A 19,216-nucleotide genomic window follows, 5' to 3' on the forward strand; every position below is an offset into this window, starting at 1 on the left:
GTGGGTCAGGATAAGACAGTGTGGGTCAGTATAAGACTGTGTGGGTCATTATCAGACGAGTGTGTGACAGTATCAGACAGTGTGGGTCAGTTTCAGACAGTGTCTGTCAGTATAAGACAGTGGTGGTCAGTATAAGTAAGTGTGTGTCCGTATCAGACAATGTGGGTCAGTCTCAGACAGTGTGTGTCAGTATCAGACAGTGTTTGTGAGTATAAGACAGTGTGTGTCAGTATCAGACCGTGTGGGTCAATATAAGACAGTGTCTGTGAGTATAAGACAGTTTGTGTCAGTATCAGACAGTGTGGGTCAGTATCAGACAGTATGGGTCAGTATCAGACAGTGTGGGTCAGTATCAGACAGTGTCTGTCAGCATAAGACAATGTGGGTTTTATCAGACAGTGTGGGTCAATTTAAGACTGTGTGGATCAGTATAAGAAAGTGTCTGTCAGTCTCAGACAGTTTCTGTCAGTATAAGACTGTGTGGATCAGTATAAGACAGTGCCTGTCAGTCTCAGACAGTTTCTGTCAGTATAAGACAGTGTGGGTCAGTATAAGACAGAGTCCATCAGTAAAAAACAGTGATGAATCAGTGATGGTCTGTCCGTATCACTGTTTCAGAGCCAGTATAATTCAGTGTCTGCAAGTATCAGACAGTGTGTGCCAGTATAAGACAGTGTCAGTTAATCTAAGACAGTGTGGGTCAGAATGAGACAGTGTCTGTCAGGAGCAGACAGTGTGGGTCAGTTTCAGACAGTGTCTGTCAGTATAAGACAGTGTGGGTCAGTATAAGTAAGTGTGTGTCCGTATCAGACAATGTGGGTCAGTCTCAGACAATGTGGGTCTGTTTTGACAGTGTGGGTCAACATAAGACAGTGTGGGTTCGTTTCAGACAGTGTGGGTCAGTATCAGACGGTGTGGGTCAGTATAAGACAATGTGGGTCAGTATAAGACAGTGTCTGTCAGTATGAGACAGTGTGTGTCAATATCAGACAGTGCCTGTCAGTATAAGACAGTGTGGGTCAGTATCAGACAGTGTGTGTCAGTATCAGACAATGTGGGTCAGTATAAGACAATGTGGGTCAGTATAAGACAGTGTGTGTCAGTATCAGACAGTGCCTGTCATTAAAAGACAGTGTGGGTCAGTATAAGACTGTGTGGGTCAGTATAAGAGAGTGTGGGTCAGTATCGACAGTGTGGGTCAATATCAGACAGTGTGGGTCAGTATCAAACAGTGTGGGTCAGTGTAAGACAATGTGGGTCAGTATAAGAAAGTGTGTGTCAGTATCAGACAGGGTGTGTCAGTATCAGACAGTGCCTGTCAGTATAAGACAGTGTGGGTCAGTATAAGACAGTGTGTGTCAGTATAAGACAGTGTCGGTCAGTATCAGACAGTGTGTGTCAGGATCAGACAATGTGGGTCAGTATAAGACCGTGTGGGTCAGTATCAGACAGTGTGTGTCAGTATCAGACAGTGTGGGTCAGTGTCAGACAATGTCTGTCAGTATAAGATAGTGTGTGTCAGTATCAGACAATGTGGGTCAGTCTAAGGCAGTGTGTGTCAGTATCAGACAGTGTTTGTGAGTATAAGACAGTGTGTGTCAGTATCAGACAGTGTGGGTCAGTATAAGACAGTGTCTGTGAGTATAAGACAGTGTGTGACAGTATCAGACACTGTGGGTCAGTATCAGACAGTGTGGGTCAGTATCAGACAGTGTCTGTCAGTATAAGACAATGTGGGTTTTATCAGACAGTGTGGGTCAATATAAGACTGTGTGGATCAGTATAAGACAGTGCCTGTCAGTATAAGACAGTGTCTGTCAGTATAAGACAGTGTCCATCAGTAAAAAACAGTGATGTATCAGTGATGATCTGTCTGTATCACTGTTTCAGAGCCAGTATCATTCAGTGTCTGAAAGTATCAAACAGTGGCTGCCAGTATAAGACAGTGTCAGTTAATCTAAGACAGTGTGGGTCAGAATGAGACAGTGTCTGTCAGGAGCAGACAGTGTGGGTCAGTCTAAGACAGTGTGTGTCAGTATAAGACAGTGTGGATCAATATAAGACACTGTCTGTCAGTATAAGACAGTGTGGGTCAGTCTCAGACAGTGTCTGTCAGGAGCAGACAGTGTGGGTCAGTATAAGTCAGTATGGGTCACAAGAAGACAGTGTGTGTCAGTATCAGAGAGTGTGGGTCGGTATAAGACAGCGTCTGTCAGTATAAGACAGTGTGGGTCATTATAAGACAGCACGTGTCAGTACAAAGCAGTGTGCATCTGTATAAGACAGTGTGGGTCAGAATAAGACAGTGTGGGTCAGCAGAAGACAGTGTTGGTCACTATAAGACAGTGTGGGTCAGTATAAGACAGTGTGGGTCAGTATCAGACAGTGTGGGTCAGTATCAGACAGTGTGGGTCAGTATCAGACAGTGTGGGTCAGTATCAGATAGTGTGTGTCAGTATCAGATAGTGTGTTTCAGTATCAGACAGTGTTTGTCAGTATCAGACAATGTGTATCAGTATCAGACAGTGTGGGTCATTATCAGACAGTGTGGGTAAGTATAAGACAGTGTGGGTCAATATAAGACCGTGTGGGTACGTTTCAGACAGTGTGGGTCAGTAACAGGCGTGTGGGTCAGTATCAGACAGTATGGGTCAGTATAAAACAGTGTGCGTCAGTATCAGACAGTGTGGGTCAGTATAAGACAGTGTGTGTCAGTTTCAGACAGTGCCTGTCAGTATAAGACAGTGTGGGTCAGTATCAGACAGTGTGTGTCAGTATCAGACAATGTGGGTCAGTATAAGACAATGTGGGTCAGTATAAGACAGTGTGGGTCTGAATCGACAGTGTGGGTCAGTATCAGAAAGTGTGGGTAACTATCAGACAGTGTGTGTCAGTATCAGACAGTGCCTGTCAGTATGAGACATTGTGTGTCAGTATCAGACAGTGTGTGTCAGTATCAGACAGTGTCTGTCAGTATAAGACTGTGTGTGTCATTATCAGAAAATGTGGGTCAGTCTCAGACAGTGTGTGTCAGTATCAGACAGTGTTTGTGAGTATAAGACAGTGTGTGTCAGTATCAGACAGTGTGGGTCTGTATAAGACAGTGTCTGTGAGTTTAAGACAGCGTGTGTCAGTATCAGACAGTGTGGGTCACTATCAGACGGTGTGGGTCAGTATAAGACAGTGTGGGTTCGTTTCAGACAGTGTGGGTCAGTATCAGACGGTGTGGGTCAGTATAAGACAATGTGGGTCAGTATCAGACAATGTGGGTCAGTATAAGACAGCGTGGGTCAGTATAAGACAGTGTGGGTCATTCTCAGACGAGTGTGTGTCAGTATCAGACAGTGTGGGTCAGTTTCAGACAGTGTCTGTCAGTATAAGACAGTGTGGGTCAGTATAAGTAAGTGTGTGTCCGCATCAGACAATGTGGGTCAGTCTCAGACAGTGTGTGTCAGTATCAGACAGTGTTTGTGAGTATAAGACAGTGTGTGTCAGTATCAGACCGTGTGGGTCAGTATAAGACAGTGTCTGTGAGTATAAGACAGTGTTTGTCAGTATCACACAGTGTGGGTCAGTATCAGACAGTGTGGGTCAGTATCAGACAGTGTCTGTCAGTGTAAGACAATGTGGGTTTTATCAGACAGTGTGGGTCAATTTAAGACTGTGTGGATCAGTATAAGACAGTTTCTGTCAGTATAAGACAGTGTGGGTCAGTATAAGACAGTGTCCATCAGTAAAAAACAGTGATGTATCAGTGATGATCTGTCTGTATCACTGTTTCAGAGCCAGTATCATTCAGTGTCTGAAAGTATCAGACAGTGGCTGCCAGTATAAGACAGTGTCAGTTAATCTAAGACAGTGTGGGTCAGAATGAGACAGTGTCTGTCAGGAGCAGACAGTGTGGGTCAGTATGGGTCACAAGAAGACAGTGTGTGTCAGTATCAGAGAGTGTGGGTCGGTATAAGACAGCGTCTGTCAGTATAAGACAGTGTGGGTCATTATAAGACAGCATGTGTCAGTACAAAGCAGTGTGCATCTGTATAAGACAGTGTGGGTCAGAATAAGACAGTGTGGGTCAGCAGAAGACAGTGTTGGTCACTATAAGACAGTGTGGGTCAGTATAAGACAGTGTGGGTCAGTATAAGACAGTGTGGGTCAGTATCAGACAGTGTGGGTCAGTATCAGACAGTGTGGGTCAGTATCAGATAGTGTGTGTCAGTATCAGATAGTGTGTTTCAGTATCAGACAGTGTTTGTCAGTATCAGACAATGTGTATCAGTATCAGACAGTGTGGGTCAGTATCAGACAGTGTGGGTCAGTATAAGACAGTGTGGGTCAATATAAGACCGTGTGGGTACGTTTCAGACAGTGTGGGTCAGTAACAGGCGTGTGGGTCAGTATCAGACAGTATGGGTCAGTATAAAACAGTGTGGGTCAGTATCAGACAGTGTGGGTCAGTATAAGACAGTGTGTGTCAGTTTCAGACAGTGCCTGTCAGTATAAGACAGTGTGGGTCAGTATCAGACAGTGTGTGTCAGTATCAGACAATGTGGGTCAGTATAAGACAATGTGGGTCAGTATAAGACAGTGTGGGTCTGAATCGACAGTGTGGGTCAGTATCAGAAAGTGTGGGTAACTATCAGACAGTGTGTGTCAGTATCAGACAGTGCCTGTCAGTATGAGACATTGTGTGTCAGTATCAGACAGTGTGTGTCAGTATCAGACAGTGTCTGTCAGTATAAGACTGTGTGTGTCATTATCAGAAAATGTGGGTCAGTCTCAGACAGTGTGTGTCAGTATCAGACAGTGTTTGTGAGTATAAGACAGTGTGTGTCAGTATCAGACAGTGTGGGTCTGTATAAGACAGTGTCTGTGAGTTTAAGACAGCGTGTGTCAGTATCAGACAGTGTGGGTCAGTATCAGACGGTGTGGGTCAGTATAAGACAGTGTGGGTTCGTTTCAGACAGTGTGGGTCAGTATCAGACGGTGTGGGTCAGTATAAGACAATGTGGGTCAGTATCAGACAATGTGGGTCAGTATAAGACAGCGTGGGTCAGTATAAGACAGTGTGGGTCATTCTCAGACGAGTGTGTGTCAGTATCAGACAGTGTGGGTCAGTTTCAGACAGTCTCTGTCAGTATAAGACAGTGTGGGTCAGTATAAGTAAGTGTGTGTCCGCATCAGACAATGTGGGTCAGTCTCAGACAGTGTGTGTCAGTATCAGACAGTGTTTGTGAGTATAAGACAGTGTGTGTCAGTATCAGACCGTGTGGGTCAGTATAAGACAGTGTCTGTGAGTATAAGACAGTGTTTGTCAGTATCACACAGTGTGGGTCAGTATCAGACAGTGTGGGTCAGTATCAGACAGTGTCTGTCAGTGTAAGACAATGTGGGTTTTATCAGACAGTGTGGGTCAATTTAAGACTGTGTGGATCAGTATAAGACAGTTTCTGTCAGTATAAGACAGTGTGGGTCAGTATAAGACAGAGTCCATCAGTAAAAAACAGTGATGAATCAGTGATGGTCTGTCCGGATCACTGTTTCAGAGCCAGTATCATTCAGTGTCTGCAAATATAAGACAGTTTCTGCCAGTATAAGACAGTGTCTGTCAGTGTGAGACAGTGTCTGTCAGGAGCAGACAGTGTGGGTCAGTCTATGACAGTGTGTGTCAGTATCAGAGAGTGTCTGTCAGTATAAGACAGTGTGGGTCAGTATAAGACTGTGTCCATCAGTAAAAGACAGTGATGTATCAGTGATGGTCTGTCCGTATCACTGTTTCAGAGCTAGTATCATTCAGTGTCTGCAAATATAAGACAGTGTCTGCCAGTATAAGACAGCGTCAGTTAGTGTAAGACCGTGTGGGTCAGTGTGAGACAGTGTCTGTCAGGAGCAGACAGTGTGGGTCAGTCTCAGACAGTGTCTCTCAGGAGCAGACAGTGTGGGTCAGTATAAGTCAGTATGGGTCATAAGAAGACAGTGTGTTTCAGTATAAGACAGTTTGCGTCTCTATAAGACAGTGTGGGTCAGCAGAAGACAGTGTCCGTCTATATAAAACAGTGTGGGTCAGGATGAGACAGTGTGGGTCGGTATAAGACAGTGTCTGACATTTAAAGACAGTGTCTGTCAGTATAAGACAGTGTGTGTCAGTATCTGACAGCGTGTGTCAGTATCAGACATTGTTTGTCAGTATCAGACAATGTGTGTCAGTATCAGACAGTGTGGGTCAGAATAAGACAGTGTGGGTCAGTATAAGACAGTGTGTGTAAGTATAAGACATTGTGGGTCAGTATCAGACAATGTGTGTCAGTACAAGACAGTGTGGGTCAATATAAGATATTGTGGGTCAGTATAAGACAGTGTGAGTCAGTATAAGACAGTGTGGGTTAGTATCAGACAGTGTGGGTCAGTATAAGACGGTGTGGGTCAGTATAAGTCAGTGTGTGTCAGTATAAGACAGTGTGAGTCAGTATCAGATAGTGTGTGTCATTTTCAGACAATGTGGGTCAGTATAAGAGAGTGTGGGTCAGTATCAAAAGTGTGGGTCAGTATCAGACAGTGTGTGTCAGTATCAGACAGTGCCTGTCAGTATAAGAGTGTGTGGGTCAGTATCAGACAGTGTGGGTCAGTATCAGACAGTGTGGGTCAGTATCAAACAGTGTTTGGCAGGAAAGACAATGTGGGTCAGTATAAGAAAGTGTGTGTCAGTATCATACAGTGTTGGTCAGTATCAGACAGTGTGTGTCAGTATAAGACATTGTGTGTCAGTATAAGACAGTGCCTGTCAGTATAAGACAGTGTGGGTCAGTATAAGACAGTGTGAGTCAGTATCAGACCGTGTGTGTCACTATCAGACAATGTGGGTCAGTGTCAGACAATGTGGGTCAGTATAAGACAGTGTGTGTCCGTATCAGACAGTGTGGGTCAGTATCAGACAGTGTGGGACAGTATAAGACAGTGTGGGTCAGTATAAGACAGTGTGTGTCAGTATCATACAGTGTGGGTCAGTATAAGACAATGTGGGTTTTATCAGACAGTGTGGGTCAGTATAAGACAGAGTCCATCAGTAAAAAACAGTGATGTATCAGTGATGGTCTGTCCGTATCACTGTTTCAGAACCAGTATGATTCAGTGCCTGCAAGTATCAGGCAGTGTGTGCCAGTATAAGACAGTGTCAGTTAGTCGAAGACAGTGTGGGTCAGTAGAAGACAGTGTGGGTCAGTAAAGACAGTGTGTGTCAGTATAAGACAGTGTGGGTCAGTATCAGACAGTGTGTGTCTCAGTTTCAGACAATGTGGGTCAGTATAAGAGAGTGTGGGTCAGTATCAGACAGTGTGGGTCAGTATCAGACAGTGTGGGTCAGTATCAAACAGTGTTTGGCAGGAAAGACAATGTGGGTCAGTATAAGAAAGTGTGTGTCGGTATCAGACAATGTGGGTCAGGAAAGAGAGTGTGTGTCAGTATCAGACAGTGTGGGTCAGTATCAGACAGTGTGGGTCAGTATCAGACAGTGTGGGACAGTATATGACAGTGTGGGTCAGTATAAGACAGTGTGTGTCAGTATCAGACAGTGTGGGTCAGTATCAGGCAGTGTGTGTCAGTATCAGACAGTGTGTGTCAGTTTCAGACATTGTGGGTCGGTATCAGACAGTGTGTGTCAGTATCAGACAGTGTGGGTCGGTATCAGACGATGTGAGACAGTATAAGACCGTGTGGGTCAGTATCAGTCAGTGTGTGTCAGTATCAGACAGTGTGTGTCAGTATCAGACAGTATGGGTCGGTATCAGACAATGTGGGTCAGGAAAGACAGTGTGTGTCAGTATCAGAGAGTCTGGGTCAGTATCAGACAGTGTGGAACAGTATCAGACAGTGTGGGTCAGTATCAGGCAGTGTGTGTCAGTATCAGACAGTGTGGGTCGGTATCAGACAATGTGGGTCAGGAAAGACAGTGTGGGACAGTATAAGACAGTGTGGCTCAATATAAGACAGTGTGTGTCAGTATCAGTCAGTGTGGGTCAGTATCAGACAGTGTGGGTCAATATCAGACAGTGTCTGTCAGTATAATACAATGTGGGTTGTATCAGACAGTGTGAGTCAGTATAAGACAGTGTCTGTCAGTATCAGACAGTGTCTGTCAGTATAAGACAGTGTGGGTCAGTATAAGACAGTGTCTGTCAGTATAAGTCAGTGTGGGTCAGTATAAGACAGTATCCATCAGTAAAAGACAGTGATGTATCAGTGATGGTCTGTCCGCATCACTGTTTCAGAGCCAGTGTCATTCAGTGGCTGCCAGTATAAGACAGTGTCAGTTAGTCTAAGACAGTGTGGGTCAGAATGAGACAGTGTCTGTCATGAGCTGACAGTGTGGGTCAGTATAAGACAGAGTGTGTTAGTATAAGACTGTGTGGATCAGTATAAGACAGTTTCTGTCAGTATAAGACAGTGTGGGTCAGTATAAGACAGAGTCCATCAGTAAAAAACAGTGATGAATCAGTGATGGTCTGTCCGGATCACTGTTTCAGAGCCAGTATCATTCAGTGTCTGCAAATATAAGACAGTTTCTGCCAGTATAAGACAGTGTCTGTCAGTGTGAGACAGTGTCTGTCAGGAGCAGACAGTGTGGGTCAGTCTATGACAGTGTGTGTCAGTATCAGAGAGTGTCTGTCAGTATAAGACAGTGTGGGTCAGTATAAGACTGTGTCCATCAGTAAAAGACAGTGATGTATCAGTGATGGTCTGTCCGTATCACTGTTTCAGAGCTAGTATCATTCAGTGTCTGCAAATATAAGACAGTGTCTGCCAGTATAAGACAGCGTCAGTTAGTGTAAGACAGTGTGGGTCAGTGTGAGACAGTGTCTGTCAGGAGCAGACAGTGTGGGTCAGTCTCAGACAGTGTCTCTCAGGAGCAGACAGTGTGGGTCAGTATAAGTCAGTATGGGTCACAAGAAGACAGTGTGTTTCAGTATAAGACAGTTTGCGTCTCTATAAGACAGTGTGGGTCAGCAGAAGACAGTGTCCGTCTATATAAAACAGTGTGGGTCAGGATGAGACAGTGTGGGTCGGTATAAGACAGTGTCTGACATTTAAAGACAGTGTCTGTCAGTATAAGACAGTGTGTGTCAGTATCTGACAGCGTGTGTCAGTATCAGACATTGTTTGTCAGTATCAGACAATGTGTGTCAGTATCAGACAGTGTGGGTCAGAATAAGACAGTGTGGGTCAGTATAAGACAGTGTGTGTAAGTATAAGACATTGTGGGTCAGTATCAGACAATGTGTGTCAGTACAAGACAGTGTGGGTCAATATAAGATATTGTGGGTCAGTATAAGACAGTGTGAGTCAGTATAAGACAGTGTGGGTTAGTATCAGACAGTGTGGGTCAGTATAAGACGGTGTGGGTCAGTATAAGTCAGTGTGTGTCAGTATAAGACAGTGTGGGTCAGTATCAGATAGTGTGTGTCATTTTCAGACAATGTGGGTCAGTATAAGAGAGTGTGGGTCAGTATCAAAAGTGTGGGTCAGTATCAGACAGTGTGTGTCAGTATCAGACAGTGCCTGTCAGTATAAGAGTGTGTGGGTCAGTATCAGACAGTGTGGGTCAGTATCAGACAGTGTGGGTCAGTATCAAACAGTGTTTGGCAGGAAAGACAATGTGGGTCAGTATAAGAAAGTGTGTGTCAGTATCATACAGTGTTGGTCAGTATCAGACAGTGTGTGTCAGTATAAGACATTGTGTGTCAGTATAAGACAGTGCCTGTCAGTATAAGACAGTGTGGGTCAGTATAAGACAGTGTGAGTCAGTATCGGACCGTGTGTGTCACTATCAGACAATGTGGGTCAGTGTCAGACAATGTGGGTCAGTATAAGACAGTGTGTGTCCGTATCAGACAGTGTGGGTCAGTATCAGACAGTGTGGGACAGTATAAGACAGTGTGGGTCAGTATAAGACAGTGTGTGTCAGTATCATACAGTGTGGGTCAGTATAAGACAATGTGGGTTTTATCAGACAGTGTGGGTCAGTATAAGACAGAGTCCATCAGTAAAAAACAGTGATGTATCAGTGATGGTCTGTCCGTATCACTGTTTCAGAACCAGTATGATTCAGTGCCTGCAAGTATCAGGCAGTGTGTGCCAGTATAAGACAGTGTCAGTTAGTCGAAGACAGTGTGGGTCAGTAGAAGACAGTGTGGGTCAGTAAAGACAGTGTGTGTCAGTATAAGACAGTGTGGGTCAGTATCAGACAGTGTGTGTCTCAGTTTCAGACAATGTGGGTCAGTATAAGAGAGTGTGGGTCAGTATCAGACAGTGTGGGTCAGTATCAGACAGTGTGGGTCAGTATCAAACAGTGTTTGGCAGGAAAGACAATGTGGGTCAGTATAAGAAAGTGTGTGTCGGTATCAGACAGTGTGGGTCAGTATCAGACAGTGTGGGTCAGTATCAGACAGTGTGGGACAGTATATGACAGTGTGGGTCAGTATAAGACAGTGTGTGTCAGTATCAGACAGTGTGGGTCAGTATCAGGCAGTGTGTGTCAGTATCAGACAGTGTGTGTCAGTTTCAGACATTGTGGGTCGGTATCAGACAGTGTGTGTCAGTATCAGACAGTGTGGGTCGGTATCAGACGATGTGAGACAGTATAAGACCGTGTGGGTCAGTATCAGTCAGTGTGTGTCAGTATCAGACAGTGTGTGTCAGTATCAGACAGTATGGGTCGGTATCAGACAATGTGGGTCAGGAAAGACAGTGTGTGTCAGTATCAGAGAGTCTGGGTCAGTATCAGACAGTGTGGAACAGTATAAGACAGTGTGGGTCAGTATAAGACAGTGTGTGTCAGTATCAGACAGTGTGGGTCAGTATCAGGCAGTGTGTGTCAGTATCAGACAGTGTGGGTCGGTATCAGACAATGTGGGTCAGGAAAGACAGTGTGGGACAGTATAAGACAGTGTGGCTCAGTATAAGACAGTGTGTGTCAGTATCAGTCAGTGTGGGTCAGTATCAGACAGTGTGGGTCAATATCAGACAGTGTCTGTCAGTATAATACAATGTGGGTTGTATCAGACAGTGTGAGTCAGTATAAGACAGTGTCTGTCAGTATCAGATAGTGTCTGTCAGTATAAGACAGTGTGGGTCAGTATAAGACAGTGTCTGTCAGTATATGTCAGTGTGGGTCAGTATAAGACAGTATCCATCAGTAAAAGACAGTGATGTATCAGTGATGGTCTGTCCGCATCACTGTTTCAGAGCCAGTGTCATTCAGTGGCTGCCAGTATAAGACAGTGTCAGTTAGTCTAAGACAGTGTGGGTCAGAATGAGACAGTGTCTGTCATGAGCTGACAGTGTGGGTCAGTATAAGACAGAGTGTGTTAGTATAAGACAGTGTGGGTCAATATAAGACAGTGTCTGTCAGTATGAGACAGTGTGGGTCAGTCTCAGACAGTGTCTGTCAGGAGCAGACAGTGTGTGTCAGTATAAGTCAGTATGGGTCAGTATAAGTCAGTGTGGGTCAGTATAAGACAGTGTGTGTCAGTATAAGACAGTGTGGGTCAGTATAAGACAGTGTGTGTCAGTATAAGACAGTGTGGGTCAGCATAACACAGCGTCAGTCTGTATCCGACAGTGTGGGTCAGTATGAGACAGTGTGGGTCAGCAGAAGATAGTGTGGGTCAGCAGAAGATAGTGTCTGTCAGTATAAGACAGTGTGGGTCAATGTAAGACAGAGCGTGTCAGTATAAGACAGTATCTGTCAGTATAAGACAGTGTGTGTCAGTATCAGACAGTGTGGGTTAGTATCAGGCAGTGTGTGTCAGTATCAGACAGTGTGGGTCAGTATCAGAGAGTGTGTGTCAGTATAAGACAATGTCTGTCAGTATCATACAGTGCCTGTCAGTCTCAGACAGTGTGGGTCAGTATCAGACAGTGTGGTCACTTTGAAACACAGTCTGTCAGTATAAGACAGTTTGTGTCAGTATCAGACAGTGTCCATCAGTATCAGACAGTGTCTGTCAGTATAAGACAGTGTCTGTCAGTATAAGTGTTATAACCTGCCTACTTACCATTGGCTGGGGACTAATTACTATCCCACAATCCTGTGGGAGTATGAGCTTCCCCAATGAGGGGGGTCGTCGAAACCACTAGTAAACTCCCAGTATAAATACGCTGGCCAGTTAAGGAACCAGCAGGAAGGAGTATGTAGCAAGGGAAGTTACTGCTACTGTTATGTATATATGTTATAGTAAATAAATGTTATTACTTTGTATCCTTAAAACTCGTGCTGGATTCTTCGTGGCCCTTACAAAACTGGTGACGAGGATGGGATTCGAACCCACACGTGCAATGCACAATGGATTAGCAGGCGTGACCAAAATGAAAATGTTGGCCCTGAGTTATGTCTGGTGGCCAGGCCTCGACACCGACATTGAGAAGGTGGCTCAAAACTGCTCCATTTGCCAGGAGCATCAGAAGCTTCTGCCGGCCGCGCCCCTACATCACTGGGTATGGCCAGGGCGGCCTTGGGCACGCTTGCATGTAGATTTCGCAGGCTCTTTTCAAGGATCCATGTTCCTTCTACTAATTGACGCCCAGTCCAAATGGCTAGAGGTGCAGAAGATGCAGGGGACAACGTCCTGTCCTGCGCAACAATTGAAAAGATGCGTTTATCGTTTAGTACGCATGGCCTCCCCGAGTCGCTGGTCACGGATAACGGCACTCCATTCACGAGTGAGGAGTTTGCGAGGTTCACGAAGATGAACGGCATCCGCCATATCCGCACTGCCCCTTACCTTACCCCGGCTTCAAATGGGTTGGCAGAGCGTGCAGTGCAGACATTCACAAGAGGCCTAAAGAAGCAGTCTTCCGGATCAATGGACACGAGACTGGCTCGCTTTTTGTTTACGTACAGGACCACCCCCCCATGCAGTGCCTGGGGTAGCTCCCGCAGAACTCCTAATGGGCCGGAGACTTCGCACCCACCTTAGTATGGTTTTCCCGGACATTGGCGCAAAAGTACGCCGCACACAAGAACGGCAGGGACAGGGGTATTCTCGGCATCGGCCGATTCGGCAGTTTGCGCCCGGTGACCCAGTGTTCGTTCGGAATTTTGCTGGTGGTGCCCAATGGGTTCCTGGTGTAATCCTTCGCCAAACGGGCCCTATATCTTACCAAGTGCAAGCCCTGGGTCGTCTCCAGCGAAAACATGTAGACCACGTTCGGTCCAGAAGACCATCCCCTCAAATGATTCCCTGCCCCCGGAGCTCATTTCAACAGCGGCAAAGACCAGAGACAAGGGAAGGTAGTACTCACAATCTTCCACTGGTGCCTCACTCGAAGCCTACGCAGGTCGTTACGGGACCGAATGGAGATAGAGACGCTGACATGACGGAGGCAGCAGACTCTGACTCCGAGATGGAGACACAGGATGCATCAGAGGGGGAATCCTCGGGTCCACGGGCCGTGGATGTCCAACCGCGCCATTCATCACGGAAGCGCTGGTCTCCGTCTCGTTACACGATGCCTGATCCAGCGCCGTGTGCATATAGTGTCCGGCCTACGGCCAAACGAGTCCGACGCCCTCCTTCGCCAGGGTCTTTGGTGGGTTCCTTGGACGTTGGGGGGGAGGGATGTTATAACCTGCCTACTTACCATTGGCTGGGGACTAATGACTATCCCACAATCCTGTGGGAGCATATGCTTCCCCAATGAGGGGGGGCGGAGAAACCACTCGTAAACTCCAAGTATAAATAAGCTGGCCAGTTCAGGAACCAGCAGGAAGGAGTATGTAGCAAGGGAAGTTACTGCTACTGTTATGTATATATGTTATAGTAAATAAATGTTATTACTTTGTATCCTTAAAACTCGTGCTGGAGTCTTCGTGGCCCTTACAAAAATAAGACAGTGTGGTCACTTTGAAACACAGTCTGTCAGTATAAGACGGTGCACAACAGTAATGTGGGGGTTGTTTAAGGAGCACTTGCTGCGAGTGCTGGATAGTTTTGTCCCACTGAGACGAGGAAGGAATGGTAAGGTGAAGGAGTCTTGGATGACACGAGAAGTGGAGCTTCTAGTCAAGAGGAAGAAGGAAGCTTATGTAAGGTTGAGGAAGCAAGGATCTGACTCGGCTCTAGAGGGTTACAAGGTAGCCAGGAAGGAACTCAAAAATGTACCGAGGAGAGCTAGAAGGGGGCATGAAAAAGCCCTGGCGGGAAGGATTAGGGAAAACCCCAAGTCGTTCTACACTTATGTGAGAAATAACAGGATGATCAGAGTGAGATTAGGGCCGATCAGGGATAGTAGGGGCAACTTGTGTCGAGAGTCTGAGGAGGTAGGGGAGGCCCTAAATAAAGATTTGTTGATTAGAGAGAGGGACCTCGTTGCTCTGGAGAACAGTGTGATCCAGGTTAATAGGCTTGAACAGGTTGATATTAAGACGGAGAATGTGCTGGAAATTTTGTAAAGCATCAGGATGGATAAGTCCCCTAGGCCTGACGGGATATGGCCAAGGTTACTACGGGAAGCGAGGGAGGAGATTGCTGCGCCGTTGGCGATTATCTTTGAGTCCTCACTCTGCAGTGGAGTAGTGATGATAGGAGGGAGGCGAATGTTGTTCCCCTGTTCAAGAAAAGGAATAGGAAATCCCTGGGAATTACAGACCCATCAGTCTTACGTCTGTGGTGAGCAAAATATTGGAAAGGATTCTGAAGGATAGGATTTATGATTGTTTAGAAAAACATAGTTTGATTAAAGATAGTCAGCATGGCTCTGTGAGGGGCAGGTCAAGCCTCACAAGCCTCATTGAATTCTTTGAGGATGTGACGAGATACATTGATGAAGGTCGGGCAGTGGATGTGGTGTATTTGGATTTCAGTCAGGCATTTGGTAAGGTTCCCCATGATAGGCTCATTCAGAAAGTTAGGTGGCATGGGATAAAGAGAAAATTTGGCTGTCTGGATACAGAATTGGCTGGCCGAAAGAAGACAGCGAGTGGTAGTGGATGGAAAGTATTCCGCTTGGAGGTTGGTGATCAGTGGTGTCCTGTAGGGTTCTGTTCTGGGACCTCTGTTCTTTGTGGTTTTCACAAATGACTTGGATGAGGAAGTGGAAGGGTGGGTTAGTAAATTTGCCGATGACATGAAGGTTGGTAGAGTTGTAGATAGTGTTGAGGGTTGTTGCAGGTTACAACAGGACATTGACAGGATGCAGAGCTGGGCTGAGAAGTGGCAGATGGAGTTCTACCTAGATAAATGTGAAGTGATTCATTTTGGAAGGTTGAATTTGAATGCTGAATACATGGTTAAAGGCAGGATTCTTGGAAGTGTGGAGGAACAGAGGGATCTTGGGGTCCACGTACATAGATCCCTCAAAGTTGCCACCTAGGTTGATAGGGTTGTTAAGAAGGCGTATGGTTTGTTGGCTTTCATTAACAGGGGGACCAGGGATGTACTTCTGAGGCTGTATAAGGCTCTGGTCAGACCCCATTTGGAGTATTGTGGGCAGTTTTAGGCCCCGTATCTAAGGAAGGATGTGCTGGCCTTGGAAAGGGTCCAGAAGAGGTTCACAAGAATGATACCTGGAATGAAGAACTTGTCGTATGAGTAATAGTTGAGGACTCTGGGTCTGTACTCGTTGGAGTTTAGAAGGATGAGGGGTGATCTCATTGAAACTTACAGGATTCTTTGTGGGCAGCACGGTAGCATTGTGGATAGCACAATTGCTTCACAGCGCCAGGGTCCCAGGTTCGATTCCGGCTTGGGTCACTGTCTGTGCAGAGTCTGCACATCCTCCCCGTGTGTGCGTGGGTTTCCTCCGGGTGCTCCGGTTTCCTCCCACAGTCCAAAGATGTGCAGGTTAGCTGGATTGGCCATGATAAATTGCCCTTAAGTGTCCAAAATTGCCCTTAATGTTGGGTGGGGTTACTGGGTTATGAGGATAGGGTGGAGGTGTTGACCTTGGGTAGGGTGCTCTTTCCAAGAGCTGGTGCAGACTCGATGGGCCGAATGGCCTCCTTCTGCACTGTAAATTCTATGGATAATCCATGGAGGATATTGCGAGGCCTGGATAGAGAGAACGTGGAGAGGATGTTTCCACTTGTAGGAAATACGAGAACCAGAGTACACAATCTCAGACTAAACGGACAATCCTTTAAAACAGAGATGAGGAGGAATTTCTTCAGCCAGAGGGTGGTGAATCTGTGGAACTCTTTGCCGCAGAAGGCTGTGGAGGCCAAATCACTGAGTGTCTTTAAGACAGAGATAGATAGGTTCTTGATTAATAAGGGGATCAGGGGTTATGGGGAGAAGGCAGGAGAATGGGAATGAGAAAATATCAGCCATGATTGAATGGCGGAGCAGACCCGATGGGCCGAGTGGCCTAATTCTGCTCCTATGTCTTATGGTCTTTTGGTCATATGGATTGAGTTTAAGAGCCGTGAGGTTTTGCTGCAGGTTTATAAAACTCTCGTAAGACGACACTTGGAATATTGTGTCCAGTTCTGGTCGCCTCATTATAGGATGAGATGAGGATGCTTTGGGGAGGGTGCAGAGGAGATTTACTAGGATGCTGCCTGGACTGGAGGGCATGTCTTATGAAGAAAGGTTGAGGGAGCTCGGGCTTTTCTCACTGGAGCGAAGAAGGCAGAGAGGTGATATGATAGAGGTGTACAAGGTGATGAGAGGCATGGATAGAGTGGATATCCAGAGACTTTTCCCCAGGGTGGAAATGGCTGCCATGAGGGGACATAATTTTAGGGTGATTGGAGGAAGGGATATTGGAGATTTCAGAGGTGTCATGATATGCAGACATGCACATAATAAGATACAGACAGGCAGATAATGAACAGCGAGAACTGGACATAACCAATCAGCAGGCGGAACCCTTGGGGGTGGTTTCCCACTATAAAATGCACGAAGCACTTACACTCCTTCTCTTTCCACTGGGGACATGTACAGAGTGAGCCAGGGTGTATATTTCGCATAACACCTCCAGCACGTGGCTAAGAGCTAGTCTGGTTCAGTCAGACAGAGTAACCACACTTATGTTAGCAGAGAGTCGAAATCACAGAGAACTGTGCCAACTGTGTGACAGGCTCAATAAATCAGATTGAACGAACTTCAAGGTCTGGAGTATCTTTCAGTTAAAGCTGCATCCAGTTGCAGCCCTTGTTATCTCGGTGTGCTTAACACGGCATGATACCAGGAGATTGCTATCCCCAGGTGGTTTACCTCAATCTGTTCCGTGACAACCAGCAAATGTATCCCGGCACCATGGAGAAGATCCAGGCTCCTCAACAGCTGCGGACCTCCGGCAATCTCAGTGCCAGCTGGTGGGCTTTCAAGCAAAGGTTTCTGCTGTACATCGCAGACTCAGACCTCGAGGGTGCGCCTGATGCAAGAAAGACCGTGCTTCTCCTCTAAACTGTGGGGGATCAAGCCATCCAACTCTTCAACTCGTTCAACTTCACCGAAGGCCAGGAGAAGAAAAAGTTTCAGACCATCCTGGACAAGTTTGACAGTCATTGTGACGTGGATACCAATGAAATCTTCGAGCGCTATATATTCACACAACGCCGACAAGATAAAGATGAATCTTTCAACTCCTTCTTAACTAATCTCCGTCTACTAGCACTGTCCTGCAACTTTGGTGATATTGCTAACTCCATGATCAGAGATCAAATCATTTTTGGAGTGCACTCTGATCCTCTGAGAGAGCAGCTTTTAAAAATCAAGCATATGACCCTGCCAGTCGCGGTTGAAACATGTACAGTGCGTGAGCACGCCAAAAATTGGTATTCCCAATACAAATCGGCTGAAAATGAAAAACTTGCCTCCCACGAGGCAGAGAGTGTGCAGGCCATCTCCCGGATGCAGTGCCACAGGATTGACGAAAGCGGCCATTTTGCGCGCTCTTCCCGGAGCCCCACGCATGCGCCATGCGAATGGTATAACGAAGCTGCCGATCACCACACTGCGCAGGTGCAAACGTCTGACGAACGCATTGCGCATGTGCGACGACGCACGGAGCGTAACGACGTCATGAGGTGCCCGAACTGCGGCACCGCCCACTTAAAGAAACACTGCCCTGCAAGAGGCAGGCGATGTTTAAATTGCAGAGAGCCTGGACACTATGGAGCCTTGTGCAGGTCTGCACCACCAGTCAAGGGCCAGCACTTCCAATTCCAACGTAGGCGCTGATGTGTTAAGTGAGTTGGTTCAACGTTGACTGCAACTGGATGCAGTGAAACTAGAAACAGGCTTCCGACACAGGAGATGGTCCAACACTTTTTATTGAACTTGCTGATTGCTGTACATAATCTGCTGTGGGTTGACACTCTATTAATCTAACTGATAACCTCTTACTGGCTTGACCAGGCTAGCTCTCTACCACATGGAGATGGTGCTCACTGGCTTGTGCACTCTAACTGTCTCAGTAGCTGTGTCCTGTGAGAGAGGGAGAGTCTTAATGCCCTGTGGGCTTTATAGTGGTGGTGTCCTGTCTGGTGATTGGTTGTTCTGTGTCGTGTGTGTTCATTGGTTATCCTGTGTGTCAATCACTGCCTGTCTGCATCTCATTATATACATGACAACTCCCCTTTTTAAAATACATTTTGGAATGTGGCGGTATATACATGCATGACTATGTACAAGTGGTGAGTGAATGAACATATGTACATGGGAAGGTGTCTATCGTGCAGATACAGAGCAAACTGAACAAAATTTACAAGATTCAGTCTTTGTGGTGGGCGACGAATTCTTGTCGATCGTCTCAGAGGTGGAGGGGGGGACGCTGGCACTTGGACAGGCAGGATTGCTGCCATGTCGGTGGCCTCATGGAGATGCGGGATCGCTGCCAGATCGGTGGCCACGTGGAGCGAGATGTCCCTGAGGCGGCATGATGACATGCGGAGAGGTGCGGTCAGGTGGTGGCAGGGAACTTTGCGCAGTGCCCTCCTGTTGCGCCATAGAATGGAGCCATCAGCCATTTGGACAACGAAGGACCTGGGGGCAGCCTGCCTGACGACAACAGCTGGGGCTGACCAGCCTCCCACCGGCAACTGGACGCGAACAACATCTTCTGGAGCCAGAGCAGGCAGATCCGTGGCATGAGCATCATACGTGATCTTCTGCTGGTCCCTGGATCGCTGCATTTTCTGTAGCAGCGTGAGGCGGTCAAGGTCTGGACTATGGATGGCTGGAACAGTCATCCTCAGGTTGCGGTTCATGAGCAGCTG

The sequence above is a fragment of the Scyliorhinus torazame genome, chromosome 3 (assembly GCF_047496885.1).
Source record: "Scyliorhinus torazame isolate Kashiwa2021f chromosome 3, sScyTor2.1, whole genome shotgun sequence".
NCBI classification, from domain to species: Eukaryota; Metazoa; Chordata; class Chondrichthyes; order Carcharhiniformes; family Scyliorhinidae; genus Scyliorhinus; species Scyliorhinus torazame.